Source organism: Somniosus microcephalus, chromosome 14 (assembly GCF_052327205.1).
Source record: "Somniosus microcephalus isolate GS21.2 chromosome 14, FLI_Smic_1.0, whole genome shotgun sequence".
Classification (NCBI taxonomy): Eukaryota; Metazoa; Chordata; class Chondrichthyes; order Squaliformes; family Somniosidae; genus Somniosus; species Somniosus microcephalus.
In genome coordinates, this window is record NC_141000.1 from 89,602,808 (window position 1) to 89,622,737 (window position 19,930).

At 45.6% G+C, this 19,930-nt stretch overlaps 1 pseudogene; it reads right to left on the bottom strand.

Annotated features, from left to right (window-relative positions):
• LOC147107684 (tapasin-related protein-like) overlaps positions 1-15,933 on the bottom strand; it is a 37,013-nt pseudogene extending 21,080 nt beyond the window's left edge.
• Between the last annotated feature and the right edge of the window lie 3,997 nt (positions 15,934-19,930).

Consider the following 19,930-nt stretch of genomic DNA (forward strand, 5'->3'; position numbering starts at 1 on the left):
ACATAGAACTCTCGTTCGATGAACCCTCTCACATCACTGCCAAAGTCGTCGTCTTCTTCCTTGGCAGCCCTCCTTAGTCCGTATATGGCGACAGCAGGGGATGGGCTATTCCCAAAGACATGGACACGCATTCTGTAGTCCACAATGTCTCTATTAGGGTCATTGTCCCGATACCACAGGAAGCGGAGGAAGTCTCTGTGGTCTTCTCTCACCACGAAGCAATGAAACATGTGCTGGATATCGGCAGTGATGGCGACGGGCTCTTTCCTGAATCTCATGAGCACTCCCAAGAGGCTGTTGTTAAGATCAGGCCCTGTGAGGAGTACGTCGTTGAGAGAGACGCCCTGATATGGTGCACTGGAGTCAAACACCACGCGGATCTGTTCCGGCTTTTTGGGGTGATAGACTCCGAAGGAAGGGAGGTACCAACACTCTTGGCCTTCCTGGAGTGGAGGAGCTATCTCTGCATGATCGTTGACAAGCATTTTCTTGACAAATTCTAGGAAGTGTGCTTTCATTTCTGGCTTCTTCTCTAGTGTGCGACGGAGCGAGTTAAGACGATTATAGGCATAACCCCTGTTGTCCGGCAGCCATCGTCTGGGGTTCCGGAAGGGTAAGGGTGCAACCCAGCTGTTAGAGCTGTCACGAGAGACCTCATTGTCCATAATCTGGAGGAACCTCATGTCGTCGATCGATGGAGCAAGTTTGTGGTCGTTGGTGGTGCGACAGAAGACTGACTGACCCGGGTTCTCTCCAGTGAGCATCATCTGTGTGCTGTCTGCGGAGATCAGCGCTGGGGTTTTCTGAGGCTGAGCCGTATGACTGAACTTCTCTGTCATTCGGATCTGACTACTGCATGGGGTACGGTAGCTTGTACGACCATTCTCCAAGATGGAAGTCGTGAGTGTGCTCACCTGAGATGGCTTGTGAGCGCCCTTGAGGCACACATCTCCAACAACGACCCAGCCGAGGTCTAGCCTGTTGTGTAAGTAACCGTTTACCTTTAAGGGAACTATAGAATGTAACCGTTCGCCTTTAAGAGCACTACTTTAGGGTGGCACTATTTGTTGGCTCATGTATACTGTAATACCGATAGTGACCACACCAGTATATAAGGGTTGTGATACGTTAACTAGGGCAGATTCGCCCGAACCTCTGAATAGTAAAGACCTGTTTTATTTGTTAATCTTGGAGTCTGTGTATTATTTGCAATACAACCCACAGACTTAACAATGGCGACGAGGACGATCGTACCCTGCGGCAACAGTACTTCCTAAGCTACTAAGGAGCGTCGAAGTGAGGCAACCGCCTTCGTCGTGCTGCTGGAAGAACACACGAGGCTGCAGCAACAGACAGGAAGCAGACTAGCAACGAAAGTTCATCAGCAACAGGCACAACTACCCTTTTACCACGGTGCGGAGTGCGTCGATCAACTAACAAAAGAAAGCAACCGGCGACCGCAACGACTGTGAGTAGGGGAAAGTGTGGAAAATATCCGGAGGATAAGGGCAGTGACCACCACGGTCGAGGGGGTGAAAAAGGCCGGACAGCGACCGGGATCACAAGGCGCGGTGGCGATAAATAAATAAATAACTAAATAACCCGCGAAGAATCAGCCGCAGCCGGGGAGGAAAGGGCCGGACTGCGGGAGGTCGGGGAGAGGCGTTTGAATCCGCTGAGCGAGAGCCCGAGAGGGAGCGAGCAAGAGCCGCGCGAGCGGGTGAGCCAGAGCCCGAGAGGGAGCGAGCAAGAGCCGCTTCGAGTGGGAGGCGCTTCGCGAGCCAGCGATCGCACCAGCGATAAGGGGCGAGAGGCGCAGCGCGGGCCATCGATCACATCCACTGATAAGGGCCGGGCCGCTTTGAAGTGAGGGGCGCAGCCGGGCCATCGATCGCAATCCCTGATAAGGGCCGCACTCGGGCTGGTAGGGCAGAGTCGGCAGACACTGAAGGCGCGAGAGCCGCGGTGAACAGCGCGGGCCATCGATCGCGGCGGAGATAAGGGCCGCACTCAGGCTGAAAGACAGCGTCGGGGGTCAGGTGAAGACCGTCAAGCGCGGGAAAACCGCCATTGAAGTGGGCGGGGAGAGCGAGAAGCGCGGGAAAGCCGCCATTTTTCGCGGGAAAACCGCTGGGGAAGAAGACAGAAGCGGGAAACCGCCATCTTAGAAAATTAATTAGAATTTTCAGAAAGGCTGGGGTGTTCTCAAGAAGAGAGGAAAAATAAGAATAAGTAAAGCAATACTTGTGGTGTTCTCAAGAAGAGAAGAAAATTAATAATAAGTAAAGAAATACTTGAACTGTTCTCGAAAAGAGAAGAAGATGCCTAAGCAAGGAAATATTAATGATTTTAATGCTGAAATAGAAGACTGGGCCACGTATGTGGAACACATAGAAATATATTGCGTAGCCAACGAAATTGAGGATGACGACAAGGCAATAACTTTGTTAAATTCGATGGGAGCAAAAACATACGGGCTTTTGAAACATCTAATAGCACCAGTTAAACCAGTGGACCAGACCTTCGAAGAGATCGTAGCAGTGCTGAAGGATCACTTGAACCCCACACCGTTGATGCTGGCTGAACGATTTAAATTTTACGCCAGAACCCAGAGGCAAGATGAAAGCAATGCGGAATACTTAGTCGAACTGCGTAAGCTAGCGAAATACTGCCAGTTTGGAGGAAATTTGACAGAGGCGCTGCGGGACAAGTTCGTTTGCGGCTTGGCCAAAGAAGGAACGCAGGAGCGACTTCTGGAAGAAAACGACCTCACACTGGACAGGGCTGTCCTCATAGCTTCATCGCACGAAGCCGCAGTGAAAGGAACGGCGGAAATGCAGCAAAAGGCGGCGGCACTCGGGGTGGACCAAATTACTGCAAGCAATTCCAAATGCTACCGTTGTGGAAAGACAACGCACGACCAGAATCAGTGCTGGTTTAAGAACCAAGAGTGCAGGAAATGTGGCAAACTGGGTCACATCGCGAAGGTATGCAGGTCCGGAAAGAAGACCAACAAGCAAAGGAAGCCACCACCACAAGAAAAGTACAACAAGGTGCATCAGGTGGCTGAAAAGAGTTCAGACGAACAAAATTCTGACTCAGACCCAAACAGCCAGGAGTTGGATAGTCTGAGAATCCACAATGTGGGTAAAGTGACTGATCTACAGACGATCTGGGTCACACTAAAAATAGCTGGAGTCCAAGTACGAATGGAGCTGGACACGGGATCAGCTGTATCAGTCATCAACCAAAAGGACTACCACCGGCTATTCTCTCACATACCCTTAAGAAATACCAAGTTCGTATTACAGACATACACGGGGCATAACGTATACCCCATGGAGAAAATAAGAGTCAAGGTGAGAGATAGGGGTAAAGTACACCCAAGAATGAATTTGTACGTACTACCTGAGGGAGGACCACCACTTCTAGGACGGGAGTGGATCAAGAAAATAGACATGGAATGGCACTACCTACAAGCAATGACGAGTGAGGACTCAGTGCAGACAAGCAGCTCAGACTCCGAGCCGGAAGACAATAAGTCCAGCTTACGTATGAAAAACAAGGTTAACATGAACTCACGGACTAAGGTTGGAAAATCGATGGCGTGCATAAAGACAGAGAATTCTGAGTCTGTTCAAGTTACAGACATATGCATTACAGAGGAACACCGGGCTCGAACTCAACGTTATTTCAAAGTACAACAACAATTAGAACAATTAAGTTACCGCCTCGTACAAGAGATGAAAACAATGAAAAAGTTCTATGACACCGAATGGGAGAGTCTGGAAAGACAACAGAACCTACTGGCTCAAGCAGAGAGCGACCATAGAGCCATCGTGATCAATTACCGATCACATCTCCCTTATGATGTTCAGGAGTTAGAATATTTGCATGATCTAGAGATACAGCAGAAGGGCAAACCACACTACACTGAGGATTTTGTTCTGCAATTAGAGACGGAGCTAGTGCAGGCAAGGTTAAGAGAAGTTGAATCGCAGTGTGCTCTTAAGGAGATGCAGAAACAAATCTTGGACATGGAAAAGAGAAACGCTTCTTTACCTGATGTGAATAATGTGGACATGTTGCGAGAGGGGATTATTGAGGCGAAACTGAAAGAAGCTAAGCAAAGGATGTTGGAACTTGAAATACAGAACCAAATCAGCAGAAATCAGCTATGTCGAGCAGAGAAGGAGTGCTATGGTCTACATGAGAAGGTGCAATATCTCTCAGCCCAGAATAAGGGGCTACTCACTCAGTTAAATGAGAGTAAACGGGAAATGGCTGAGATAGACTGCAAGAATAAAGAAGAATTGATGGCAGTGAGACTTCGAGAGGCAGATAGCATAGCAGCCTTGGCTGAACTCCAACAGGAAATTGCAAAAAAAACAATTGCAGAGGAATCTTCAGGAAGCCAGGATTTTATTCCAGTCCTTCTTTACGACTCCTTACAAGCAGAGTGTGAGAAGTTGAAAGAACAGTATGGACAGGCCCAGGCTACAATTCTGGAGGGGATTAACTCGGCAACCCCCGAAAAGCTAGTTTCAGTAGAAGCATATGAACAACTAAAGGTTGAACATGAGCAAGAAGTCCAAAGGCTGCAGGAAATGTTTGATGAGCTCCAGGCCAAGGCTGCCTCATCGGTAAAGATTCCATCCATAGATGAAACATTAGTGGTGGAAGAGGAGAGGGGGTTGGAGCTCTCAAGGGTTATGGAAATAGCTGAGGTTGCAACACAGACTGAGAAGATGGCAGCAGAGCAACCCTTGGATACCAAAAGTACGCTGACTCACGTCAATGTAGAACAACAGACCGCTGAAACAGCTGCTCCGGTAGAGGGATTGAATAGTCCGATCAATCAATCTCCAAAGGAAGTTGAAGTATTAAAATCACAAATGAGGTCATTAGTAAACGACTTGCTGAAAGCCCAGAAAAAGCTGGATGAAGAGGTACACATGAAGAAGTCTCTTCAGGAAAGATGTCTGGATTTGGAACAAGAGCTGGCTAACGTCCAGCTGGGTATGGAGGAAATAGACGACCCTCTCGCTGGCCTAGATCAGGACGACACCGAATATTACCATGACCTGGTGGACTACACCGAATATTGCGATGTCCTGTCCTGCCCAGCTTGTAACTTCGACTCCCAAAGTGCAGAAATCATGGAGGAGCACCAAAAGTCTACGGAACATCGGGTGAAGCTGGCTCTACGACGGAAACAGGAGGCAGAGAAGGAGGAACTGCGCAGGCAGCTGGCAGCTGACAGTGGAGCCCAGAGAGTCTCCAAGAAGCAGAAAAGGAAAAGTCGAAACAGAAGATGACCCATCTGAACCATTATCACCTCTACCAGATCACACACGTGGTCCCTCCGAACGGAGCCAAATCAGTTCGGAAGTTCAAACTGTTAAATCCATGGAAGGACTATTGGATGAGTCACTTCAGCAATGTGAACTGTTTTCCGCAGAGACTGAATCTGTGATCTGTTTTGACATGAAGTTATATATGTTATTATGTTATGTTAAACATGAAGTTATATGACGTTGACTCCATCGAGAGTATATCTGTAAATTGTTATATGATGTTGACTCCATCGAGAGTATATCTGTAAACTGTTTATATGAAGTTGAAGATTGTATGTTTAAAGGGGATTCTGTAAGTAATAAGCTAAAAAGGGAGGAGTGTTGTGTATGTAACCGTTTACCTTTAAGGGAACTATAGAATGTAACCGTTCGCCTTTAAGAGCACTACTTTAGGGTGGCACTATTTGTTGGCTCATGTATACTGTAATACCGATAGTGACCACACCAGTATATAAGGGTTGTGATACGTTAACTAGGGCAGATTCGCCCGAACCTCTGAATAGTAAAGACCTGTTTTATTTGTTAATCTTGGAGTCTGTGTATTATTTGCAATACAACCCACAGACTTAACATAGCCTTTGGGCGAAAGGGGCGTCATGTGGACCGTTGATCTGCTCCCTTATCTTATGTACCCTCAGGATGTCTCTTCCCAACAACAGAAGTATGCTTGTATCTGGGTCAAAAGGTGGGATCTCATCTGCAATGCGTCTCAGATGACGGTGATGACGAGTTGCATTCGGAGTGGGAATCTCGGAACGGTTGTCGGGGACTTGATTACATTTGATGAGTGTAGGAAGGGGGAGACTAATCTTCCCGTCGACTGACTCAACAACGTAACCGCAGGCCCTCCTGCCGGCTGTCTCTGAAAGTCCAGCACACGTCTTCAGCGTGTAAGGCGACGGACTTCCTTTGATCTTGAAGATGTTGAAGAACTCGGATCTTGCTAGAGAGCGATTGCTTTGTTCATCTAGTATGGCATACATCTTTTCAGATTCCTGGCGACATCCTGCAGGGTATACATCAACGAGGCATATCTTGGAGCATGCTCTTGCGCTCACTCCTTCTCCACACACCTCCGTGCACCTGGATGTAATCTCCGTACCAGCAGCTCCCTCTCTCTCCCCGCCGTGCTCTGATGCGGGAGGAGGCGTCTCCGACTTCCAAGGAGCTGGGCCTGGGTGTAGTGCTGAAACGTGCCGATCACTTTCACATTCAGTGCATTTTGCATCCACCTTGCAGTTCTTGGCGAGATGGCTCGTGGACGAGCAGCACCTGAAACATATAGAGTTCTCTTTAAGATATTGTTTCCGATCTTCCAGGGACATCTCCCTGAAGCCTCTGCACTTCTTTAAAGGATGGGGCATGTTGTGGATAGGGCATTGTTTGCTCATATCCTCCGGTTTCTTCTGAGTCTTTGTGTGCTCAGTTGAGGACACTTGCATTCTGTGGACAGATATTGGTGTCTTTCCATGTCTGTCGAACTTGTCTCTTCTGGCAAGTGCTGGTTGGGAGGAGAAGAAGTTGAAGCTGGGGTCGTTCCTGGCTTTGGCTTCTTTACGGATGAATTTAACGAACGCAGAGAATGGTGGGAACGCCACGTTGTGCTTTAGCTTGAACTTTGATCCAAACGTTATCCACTTCTCCTGCAGGTTAAATGGAAGCTTCTCAATGATGGGACTTACCCCTCTGGAAGTGTCTAAGTACGATAGACCGGGTAGGTAGCCGTCCTGCTTTGCGGCTTCGAGTTCCGACAGCAGATTGCCAAGGTCGCGGAGCTTCTGGGGTTCCTTACTCGTCAACCTCAGAAAGTTCGCCAACCTGTCAAAGAGAGCCCTTTCAATGGCTTCGGGCGAGCCGTAGCTTTCTTCCAGCCTCACCCAAGCCTTCTTCAACCCCTCTGGCAGCTGCCCCACATTGGCCGCTTTTATCCTGTAGGCCTGTCCGGCGGACTCTGGGCCGAGCCACTTGATAAGGAGGCCGAGCTCTTCTCCTGCCGACAGGTCTAAGCCCGATATGGCATCGTGGAAGCAGGACTTCCAAGCCCGATAATTCTCTGGCCTGTCATCAAACTTGATTAACCCCGAAGTCACCAGCTGGGTGCGTGCAAGGTATTTGACGAGGTCGTAGGTGCTGGGACCTGGGCCAGGGTTGCCTTGGCTGGGGGCTCTGTTGGGGGTCTCAAGGGACCGAGAGGGGATTTCCCTCCGACTTTCTCTATTCGGCGTCCTATTCCTTTGCTCTGTGTCTTCAGCTCTGCTGGGGGAGACTCTGCGGCTTGAGGCACGCCGTCTGCTTTGACCTTGGTTGGCAACTTGTGGCATGTTATACGAAGTGTTTGCGTCTGTAGAGATGTGCGGGCCTCCATCCCTTTCTCCTGTAAACTGTATGTCGGCATGGTCGCTCACGTAATCTATGGTGCGCAGTCGTGGACTCTGCCACTGAACGGGAATTAAAGGTTTGTAAGCTGTCTCGGGATCAGCTCCCTCAAAAATTGCCTCGAATACTTGTGTCTCGGCTAATGCAGCATCTATCTCTTTTTGTTGCTGCAGAGCCTCCAATGTGGCTTGGAGACGGGCCTGTTCAGCCTCGCGTTCCACTTGGTGTCGGGCCTGTTCCGCTTGGAATTCAGCTTGGAGTCGGGCCGGTTCAGCTTGGAGTCGGGCCTGTTCTGCTTGGGGTTCAGCTTGGAGACGGGCCTGACTTACTTTTATTTCTATTTCACTGTCCGTATGCGCAGCTCTGGCTTGAGCTGCTACTAGTTTAGCCCGTGCTCTGGCGAGGGCTATGCTTACTCTAGAACCACCCGATGACCGTGAGCCAACTTGCGACCTGTAGTAACCGGTGCTTATAGACCGATTGTCACGTTCTATAGTTTCATCTGCCTGTTTAAGGTCTTCTACTTGCTGCAAAGCATTTTCGCTATTATCTTCTGACATGTTGATGTGAGGTAGATGTGCTCTACGAGGTTAAGGCTTACTCTGGGTTCCTCCTGCTCCGCTCTTCACAGCTAGCCGTATTGCTATCTTTTCACTGTACTGGCCGCGCTAGACGTGCTCCTATCTAGCTATCCAGCAAGTTAAACACTCATTCATAATAATTCTTCGTGAAGCCTTTTCGCTGTTTGAAGCTTTACTTGAACAAATTTGTGAAACTGTAAACAAAGACAAAGTATGTTTTGTTCATAAACTGAGTACTACACATTCGATATTACACAAGATATAAACATATTTACAACAGTAGAATAGACTAATTGTACAACTAACATACATTTGAACTAACTTCTATGACTATCAAATATTAACCTTTTACAAACATAGTATTATCAAAATATTACTCTGACAACATTAGTTCTTAGCATAATAGCAAAGATACTCACAGATATTGCGTTTGGCCTAACATATGAAGTCAGATTACACTGGATTGAATCCCTCATGGAATTCTCCATTACTTAAGTCAGGTTCTTCCTGGTAAAACTGCTTCCTGGGGTCAACAGGAAGAAAGGTAAGAAGGTCAAATGACCTCACACAGGAAGAAAAGTCAGATGACCTTTCCAGCATACAAACTGTTAACACAATAACGGCCACCAGAGGGTGCTATCTACACACATAAAATGTTCAGAATGTCCATCGGTCCAGAACAGTGATTTTAATTGTGTTCAGCTCCTTCCCCCCTGTAGCCCCCTGTTTGTCCAGTGTAGGGATATTTTTAGTGTCCTCTACTGTAAAGACTGATACAAAATATTTGTTCAGCGTATTTGCCATCTCCATGTTCCCCACTACTAATTTCCCGGTCTCGTCCTCTAAGGGACCAACGTTCACTTGAGCCACCCTTTTTCTTTTTATATAACTGTAGAAATTCTTGCTATCTGTTTTTATATTTTTTGCTACTTTACTTTCATAATCTATCTTCCCTTTCTTAATTAATCTTTTAGTTATTCTTTGCTGGCTTTTAAATGCTTCCCAATCTTCTATCCTCCCACTAGATTTGGCTACTTTATATGCCCTTGTTTTCATAAGAACATAAGAAGTAGGAGCAGGAGTAGGCCATACGGCCCCACGGGCCTGCTCCGCCATCCAATAGGATCATGGCTGATCTGAATCTAGACTCACGTCCACTTCCCTGCACTCTCCCCGTAACCCCTAATTCCCTTATCTACTAGGAAACTGTATCTCCATTTTAAATTTATTTAACGTTGCAGCTTCTGCAGCTCTCTGGGGTAGCAAATTCCATAGATTTATTAACCTCTGAGTGAAGAAGTTTCTCCTCATCTCAGTTTTGAACGGGCAGCCCCTTATTCTTAGATTATGCCCCCTAGTTCTAGTCTCACCCATCAGTGGAAACATCCTCACCGCATCCACCCGATCAAGCCCCCTCACAATCTTATATGTTTCGATAAGATCGCCTCTCATTCTTCTGAACTCCAATGAGTAGAGTCCCAACCTACTCAACCTTTCCTCATACGTCAACCCCCTCATCTCTGGAATCAACCGAGTGAACCTTCTCTGAACCGCCTCGAGAGCAAGTATATCTTTTCTTAAATATGGAAACCAAAACTGCACGCAGTATTCCAGGTGTGGTCTCACCAATACCCTGTATAACTGCAGCAAGACTTCCCTGTTTTTATACTCCATCCCCCTCGCAATAAAAGCCAAGATTCCATTGGCCTTCCTGATCACCTGCTGCACCTGCATACTAACTTTTTGTGTTTCATTCACCAGGACCCCCAGATCCCTTTGTACTGTAGCACTTTGCAGTTTCTCTCCATTTAGATAATAACTTGCTCTTTGATTTTTTCTGCCAAAGTGCATAACCTCACACTTTCCAACATTATATTGCATCTGCCAAATCTCAGCCCACTCACTTAGCCTGTCTATGTCCTTTTGCAGGTTTTTTATGTCCTCCTCACTCACTGCTTTCCCTCCCATCTTTGTATCGTCGGCAAACTTGGATATGTTGCACTCGGTCCCTTCCTCCAAATCATTAATACAGATTGTAAAGAGTTGGGGTCCCAGCACTGACCCCTGCGGAACACCACTAGTTACTGATTGCCAGCCCGAGAATGAACCATTTATCCCAACTCTTTGTTTTCTGTTAGGTAGCCAATCTTCCACCCATGCCAGTATATTACCCCCAATCCCGTGATTTCTTATCTTGCTCAGTAATCTTTTGTGTGGAACCTTGTCAAATGCCTTTTGGAAGTCCAGATACACTACATCCACTGGTTCCCCTTTATCCACCCTGTATGTTACATCCTCAAAGAATTCGAGCAAATTTGTCAAACATGACTTCCCCTTCATAAAACCATGCTGACTCGGTCCTATAAATTATGTTTATCCAAATGCTCTATTACTGTTTCCTTAATAATGGACTCCAACATTTTGCCAACCACAGATGCTAGGCTAACTGGTCTATAGTTTCCAGCTTTTTGTCTACTTCCCTTCTTAAATAAGGGTGTTACATTGGCAGTTTTCCAATCTTCCGGGACCTTTCCTGAGTCCAGGGAGTTCTGGAAAATAATCACCAATGCATCCACAATCTCTACCGCCACTTCTCTCAAGACCCTAGGATGCAGGCCATCAGGTCCAGGGGATTTATCCACCTTAAGTCCCATTATTTTACTGAGTACCATCTCCTTAGTGATTTTAATCGTGTTTAGCTCCTCCCCCCCCCCCCCATTGCCCCCTGTTTGTCCAGTGTTGGGATATTTTTAGTGTCCACTACTGTAAAGACTGATACAAAATATTTGTTCAGCGTCTTTGCCATCTCCATGTTCCCCACTACTAGTTTCCCGGCCCCATCCTCTAAGGGACCAACGTTCACTTTAGCCACCCTTTTTCTTTTTATATAGCTGTAAAAACTCTTGCTATCTGTTTTTATATTTTTTGCTAGTTTACTTTCATAATCGATCTTCCCTTTCTTAATTAATCTTTTAGTTATTGTTTGTTCGCTTTTAAATGCTTCCCAATCTTCTATCCTCCCACTGGATTTGGCTACTTTATATGCCCTTGTTTTCAGTCGGATACTATCCTTTATTAATTTACTAAGCCACGGATGGCTGTCTTTTCTATTATTCCTCTTTTTCCTCAGTGGAATATATTTATCTTGAAAGATGTGAAATATCTCCTTGAATGTAGATCACTGCTCTTGTACCGTCTTACACTTTAATCTGTTTTCCCAGTCCACTTTAGTCAATTCTACTCTCATACCTTCATAGTCTCCTTTATTTAAGCTCAGTACGCTGGTTTGAGATCCAACTCTCTCATCCTCAAACTGAATTTGGAATTCAACCATATTATGGTCACTCATTCCAAGGGGATCCTTTACTAGGACATTTTTTATTAATCCTGTCTCATTACACAGGACCAGATCTAAGATTGCCTGCCCCCTGGTTGGTTCAGTTACATACTGCTCAAGGAACCCATCCCTAATACACTCTATGAACTCTTCCTCAAGGCTGCCATGCCCAATTTGATTAGTCCAGTCAATATGAAAGTTGAAATCCCCCATGATTATAGCTGTTCCCTTATTACAAGCCGCAACTATTTCCTGATTTATACTCCGACCAACAGATTTGCAACTGTTAGGAGGCCTATAGACTACGCCCACTAGTGACTTTTTCCCCTTATTATTCCTTATCTCCACCCAAACTACTTCACTATCCTGATCCTTTGACCCAATATTATTTCTCACTATTGCAGTGATTCCATCCTTGATTAACATAGCAACCCCACCTCCCTTTCCTTCCTGTCTGGCCTTCCTAATTGTCAAATACCCTTGTATGTTTAGTTCCCAGTCATGATTATCTTGCAGCCATATTTCCGTAATGGCCACCAGATCATACCCATGTGTAGTTATTTGTACTGTCAACTCGTCTATTTTGTTACGAATGCTGCGTGCATTCAGATAAAGAACTTTCAAATATGTTTTCTGACAATTTATTCCTGCTTTTACCCCTTTTACTACTTTACCTTTATTATACATTCTGTCCCTTCCTGACACACTCTGGTTTTTAATTCCCCCACTGCTACCTTGCTCTATTGCCTTCTCTGCTGTCATTTTTATTTTTCGCTCTCTTAAAACCTCCCCCCCACTAATTAGTTTAAAGCCCTCTCTACAGCCCTAGTTATTCAATTCACCAGGACTCTATTCCCAGCACTGGCCAGGTGAAGTACGTCCCAACGGAACAGCTCTCTCCTATCCCAGTACTGATGCAGCACGGTGGCATAGTGGTTAGCACTGTTGCCTCACAGCGCCAGAAACCCGGGTTTGAATCTGGCCTCGGGTGACTGTCTGTGTGGAGTTTGCACATTCTCCCCGTGTTTGCATGGGTTTCCTCCCACAGTCCAAAGATGTGCGGGTTAGGTTAATTGGCTATGATAAATTGACCCTTAGTGTTAGGGGGATTAAATACGCGGGGATAGGGTGGGATATGTGTTGGTGTAGGGGTTACTGGGATCGGGTGGGATATGTGTCGGTGCAGGCTCGGTGGGCCAAAATGGCCTCTATCTGCATTGTGGGGTTTCTGTGTGATTTCTGTGTGTGTGATGCCAGCGTCCCAGGAAGCAAAACCCATTTCTCTTAACTCTCTAATTTTATTTACCCTAGCCAAATTTGCACGTGGCTCAGGTAGTAATCCAGAGATTATTACCCTTGTGGTTCTGCTTTTTAATTTGGCCCCTAGCTGCTCAAACTCCCTCAGCAGAACCTCCTTCCTTGTCCTATATATGTCGTTGGTACCTACATGGACCACGACAACTGGATCCTCCCCCTCCCACTCCAAGTTTCTCTCCAGCCCAGAGGAGATGTCCTTAAACATGGCAGGCAACAAAGCCTTCGGGACTCTCGCTCTCAGCTGCAAAGAACTCTATCTATCCCACTAACGATACTATCCCCTACAACTACAACATTTCTTTTATCTCCCCCCACTTGAATGGCCCCCCACTCCACAGTGCTGTGGCCGGGTTGCTCATCCTTCCCGCAGTCCCCGTTCCCATCCGCAGTCGGATACTATCCTTTATTACTTTACTTAGCCACGGATGGCTGTCTTTTCTATTACGCCCCTTTTTCCTCAGTGGAATATATTATTCTTGAAAGTTGTGAAATATCTCCTTGAATGTACACCACTGCTCATGTACCGTCTTACACCTTAATCTATTTTCCCAGTCCACTTTAGTCAACTCTGCTCTCATACCTTCATAGTCTCCTTTATGTAAGCTTAGTACGCTGGTTTGAGATCCAACTCTCTCACCCTCCAACTGAATTTGGAATTCAACCATGTTATGGTCACTCATACCAAGGGGATCCTTTACTAGGACATTTTTTATTAATCCTGTCTCATTACACAGGACCAGATCTAAGATTGCCTGCCCCCTGGTTGGTTCAGTAACATACTGCTCAAGGAACCCGTCCCTAATGCACTCTATGAACTCTTCCTCAAGGCTGCCCTGCCCAATTTGATTGGTCCAGTCAATATGAAAGTTAAAATCTCCCATGATTATAGCTGTTCCCTTATTACAAGCCCCAACTATTTCCTGATTTATACTCCGACCAATAGAGTTGCAACTGTTAGGAGGCCTATAGGCTACGCCCACCAGTGACTTTTTCCCCTTATTATTCCTTATCTCCACCCAAACTGTTTCACTATCCTGATCCTTTGACCCAATATCATTTCTCACTATTGCAGTGATTCCATCCTTGACTAACATAGCACCCCCACCTCCCTTTCCTTCCTGTCTGTCCTTCCTAATAGTCAAATACCCCTGGATGTTTAGTTCCCAGTCATGGTCACCTCGCAGCCATGTTTCTGTAATGGCCACCAGATCATACCCATGTGTAGTTATTTGTACCGTCAACTCGTCTATTTTGTTACGAATGCTATGTGCATTCAGATAAAGAACTTTTAAATATGTTTTCTGACAATTTATTTCTGCTTTTACCCCCTTTACCTTTATATATTCTGTCCCTTCCTGACACGCTCTGGTTTTTAATTTCCCCACTGTTACTTTGCTCTATTGCCTTCTCCGCTGACATTTTTATTTTTTGCTCTCTTGAAACCTCCCCCCCACTAATTAGTTTAAAGCCCTCGTTATTCAATTCGCCAGGATTCTAGTCCCAGCACTGGCCAAGTGAAGTCCGTCCCAACGGAACAGCTCTCTCCTGTCCCAGTACTGGTGCCAGTGTCCCAAGAAGCAAAACCCATTTCTCCCACACCAGTCTTTGAGCCACGCATTTAATTCTTGATTTTATTTACCCTAGCCAAATTTGCTCATGGCTCAGGTAGTAATCCAGAGATTATTACCCTTGTGGTTCTGCTTTTTAATTTGGCCCCTAGCTGCTCATACTCCCTCAGCAGAACCTCTTTCCTTGTCCTATCTATGTCGTTGGTACCAACATGGACCATGACAACTGGATCCTCCCACTCCCACTCCAAGTCTCTCTCCAGCCCAGAGGAGATGTCCTTAACCCTGGCACCGGGCAGGCAACACAACCTTCGGGACTCTCGCTCTCAGCTGCAAAGAACCCTATCTATCCCCCTTATGATACTATCCCCTACCACTACAACATTTCTTTTTACTCCCCCCACTTGAATGACCCCTCGTTCCACAGTGCTGTGGCCAGGTTGCTCATCCTCCCTGCAGTCCCCATTGCCGTCCTCACAGGGAGTAAGAGCCTCAAACCTGTTGGACAAGAGCAAGGGCTGCAGCTCCTCAAACACTACCTCCTAGATCCCCGTACCTGCCTCACTCATAGTCACACCCTCCTGTCCCTGACCACGGAATACATCTGAATTAGTTAATCTAATTGGTGTGACTACTTCCTGGAACACAGAGTCCAGGTAACTCTCCCCCGCCCTGATGTGTCGCAGTGTTTGAAGCTCAGACTCCAGCTCTTCAACACGGAGCCGGAGTTCCTCGAGCAGCCAGCACTCACTGGAAATGTGATCACCGTGAGCATCAATGGTGTCCACCAGCTCCCACATATTGCAGCAGTAACACATCACCTGCTCTCCCATTCTATGTAATTAATTAAATTTATTATTATTTTTAAATACCCTCTGCCCCGATTCTAGAATTGTGCATATAGTGATGATGTTCTCTCAACTTAATGCTGTACATTGATTCTATGACAGGCAAACATGTTGGTTATGATGTAGATAATAATCATAAGAATTTCTTTTTCAAAGATATTTACAATTCAAACTATCTTGTGACCACAAAAGACAATTATTAGGTGAAAATACAACAGATTTATGTTGTCAATACAATAGAATTGAAATATATATAAGACTTTATAATGTATTAATATAATAATTCATACCTCTTACTATGAGGCGTGTTGTGCTCCCTTGTATTTCTATGGCAGGCGGTGGTATAGAGGTTGTAATCTTACAGTAGTAAAGGTCTGTGTCATTCACTTGGAGATCTCGGATGGAAAACTGCATAACCTGAGCACTGAGCTCCAAAGTAATGCTCACTCGACTATCACACGTAGGACTCTGCATCAGCATCTTATTCATATAAAGTATTCTACACACAGGATCGTTATGCATATTCCTCCACCAGGAAACAGACACCATTTCTAGCTCGGAGTGATCGTGCCAGTAGGAACAGGTGAGGTTAGCACTCTCTCCCGTTAACCTTCTGAGGACAGCTGGAGTTTGGGGAACTTGCTCTTCATTATGTCAAATCTGTTCCCATGAAAAATCAAAACAAATTAGCATAGTTAATAAAAACGATTCAAATATCTCTGTGTGAATCTGCCTAGTTATTTAAAGATATGATTTTAATATTGATTGAAATGACAATCGTTACTGAGCAAGACATTACATGGGTTCTGCAGCTCAGCATAAGCTGTGTTCATTTTGTCTTTTGTTTTTAATCAAAATTTGATTCTAGGAAAGGATGAAATCAAGGTATGAAACCTAGGTCAATGGTACAATCAATTAAAAGGGTCTCATGGAAAAGCATAGCACTGCTTGTTTTAATAATACTAGTTTGATATAACGAGGTTTGTAATAACAATGTGCTTCGTCACAAGAGATTTATAATATAATTGTTTGGTTCAATGAGAGTTAAGTGCATTTCCAATTAAATCATGTACATTGAGAATGCAGCATTGAGATTGGTGCCAGCAGAGGAAGTGATTAGATTATTTCTCATGTTCCAATATTAACAATGCAAGGATCCTGGAGGGGGTGGCGTGTGGTGGTGTTTGGCGCGTACATATGCCCAGTCAGTTATGCCTCTGACTGTTTTGTGAGCGGTTCGAATCGCTCCCACACCCTGGGTTCTAGACACTGGACTTAGGTACAAGGCGGCGGTACAGAGAAGACTCGAGTAGACAGGTGGTTGGATGTAAACAAAAACCAAGATTTTATTGAGGAGGAAAACTTGATACAATCTTATGGAAATATTACTAGTGTACACTTCTACAGGCAAAAATACAAAAGAATAATAATAAACTATACTTATACAGGGAATGGGGAACACACGGCACATTGAGGGAAAACAACTATCTTAACAATCGCTTTACCCTTATCCCACCCCCTATACCTAACTAGATAAAGCTATGAGGGGTCAGAACTTCATGCTCACCAATCAAAAAGGGTTTGTTAGACTCGAAACAGCGGTTGAGTTTGGGGTTCGCTCTTGGTGCTCTCTGGAGCCTGCCGTCGTCACGTGGTTTCTGGGCGCTGCAAGGGCATTGTCCAGGTTCGAGTACCCCAAAGTTAAAATCTCTGTTTGGGCACTTTACCTTGCAGGGATGATTCTTTGTCGACAGCCACCAGTTTGAGTTGGTGTGCAGATATTCGAAGGTCGGCTGAGGCTGAAGGCCCAATCATTCGAAGCCTCCCGTCGGTTCGTCTCCTCAGTTGGTCTTCTTCAGCCGGTCTTCCTCAGGTGGCCTGCCCTTCAGTGGTCTTCCCTCTTCCCCTCGTTGCGTCCCGCCTGGCCTGGCCTGAATTGTCCGTCCAACCCGGTGCCAGGGCAATTCCAGATGGAGTGGGAAAGGGCACGGGCAAAGGCCAGGGGGTAAGCGCGGGACGGGGAAAGAGTGGCAGTCACGAGGGCGAGGGGCCGAAGAGCAGCACCAGCACACCAACCAACGAACACACCTGACGATCTCGAACACTTCTCAATGCTACCCGGGGCCTTCAATTATACCTTCATCGAAAACCCTTATCTGCGCCACAAATCAGGTTAGTTCTTCGTTTTAATTTTGGCGGGCTAGTTTAAATAATGGTAGCAATCCATGGTTTTAGATAGCTGGTAATCACATCTACCGGCCCGATAATTGATTTGTATTGTCATGAAAGTTCCTTGATGGGCTTGTCCAGCCTCAATAGCTGTGTTAATCTGTTTCCAATAATATATGTAGACTGTTTGATGGCCTTAACTATAGGCCTAAACTGAATTTAGATTTTGTCTCCAATACGGTCTAATGCATAATTCAGAGTCCTGTCTGGTTTCAAAATACAAAGCTTCTCTTTACAGACACTGCAGCTTTGGTTTCGATTTCTCCAAGCTGTCTGCGTTGCAGAATCCATTTTAAAATCCCACAGGCTTTCTGCCACGAGGCACAGATGCAATCTTGGGTACCCTTTTTGATTTAAAATGTCCACGCAGGGGCCTGTTTATTAATAACGGCCTTCGGGGAAATGCAGAAATTTTGCAAATCTTACAGTCCGCCCTGTGATACTAAAACTTGCTTGAAGTATCATACTTTTAAGGTGAGCAAAATTTTTCTGACCCTCCAGAGTCAACCTTCCCCTATAATTATCTATCTAATATATCCACGACACATGCACTTCCCATTCCGTGAAAATGTAGTGTACGTCAGCATACAGAGAGTAAAATTACAGACTTTACACACACATCCAAGCATAAGAACATAAGAAATAGGAGCAGGAGTAGGCCAATCGGCCCCTCGAGCCTGCTCCGCCATTCAATAATATCATGGCTGATCTGATCCTAACCGCCAATCTACTATCACTGAACCATTTCCTGAATCTAACAGAATTAGATACATGAAATAGGAGCAGGATCAGGCTACACGGCCCCTGGGCCCGCTCCGCTACCCACAGGGCCATGACCGATCCGAACCTAGACTCATGTCCAAATTCCTGCCCGTTCCCCATAGCCCTTAATTCCCTTTACTTCTAGGAAACTGTCTATTTCTGTTTTAAATTTATGTAATGATGTAGCTTCTACAGCTTTTTGGGGCAGCATATTCCATGGACCTACCACCCTCTGAGTGAAGTAGTTCCTCCTCATCTTAGTTTTGAAAGAGCAGCCCCTTATTCTAAGACTATGCCCCCTAGTTCTAGTTTCACCCATCATCGGGAACATCTTCCCCGCATCCACCCAATCCAACCCCTTCACAATCTTATATGTTTCAATAAGATCGCCTCTCATTCTTCTGAACTCCAATGAGTAGAGTCCCAATCTACTCAACCTCTCCTCATATGTCCATCCCCTCATCCCCGGGATTAACCGAGTGAACCTTCTTTGTACTGACTCGAGAGCAAGTATGTCTTTTCTTAAGTATGGACACCAAAACTGTATGCAGTATTCCAGGTGCGGTCTCACCAATACCTTGTACAACTGAAGCAATACCTCCCTATTTTTATATTCTATCCCCCTAGCAATGAAAGCCAACATTCCATTGGCCTTCTTAACCACTTGCTGCACCTGCATACTAACCTTTTGAGTTTCGTGCACCAGGACCCCCAGATCCCTTTGTACTTCAGTACTTTCCAGTTTCTTGCCATTAAGATAATAACTTGCTCTACGATTTTTCCTGCCAAAGTGCATAACCTCACACTTTCCAGTATTGTATTCCATCTGCCAAATCTCTGCCCACTTACTTAGCCTGTCTATGTCCCCTTGCAGGTTTTTTATGTCCTCCTCACTCACTACTTTCCCTCCCATCTTAGTATCATCTGCAAACTTTGATATGTTACACTCGGTCCCCTCCTCCAAATCGTTAATATAGATTGTAAAGAGTTGGGGACCCAGCACTGACCCCTGTGGAACACCACTAGTTACTGATTGCCAGTCCGAGAATGAACCATTTATCCCAACTCTCTGCTTTCTGTTAGATAGCCAATCCTCTATCCATGCCAGAATATTACCCCCAATCCCGTGATTTTTTATCTTAAGCAATAATCTTTTGTGTGGCACCTTGTCAAATGCCTTTTGGAAGTCTAAATACACTACATCCACTGGTTCCCCTTTATCCACCCTATATGTTACTTCCTCAAAGAACTCCAGCAAATTTGTCAAACATGACTTCCCCTTCATAAAACCATGCTGACTTTGTCCTATTAAATTATGATTATCCAAATGTCCTGTTACTGTCTCCTTAATAATGGACTCCAATATTTTACCTACCACAGATGTTAGGCTAACCGGTCTATAGTTTCCAGCCTTCTGTCTACTGCCCTTTTTAAATAAGGGCATTACATTAGCAGTTTTCCAGTCTGCCGGGACCTTTGCTGAGTCCAGGGAGTTTTGGAAAATTACCAATGCATCCACAATCCCTACTGCCACTTCCCTCAAGACCCTAGGATG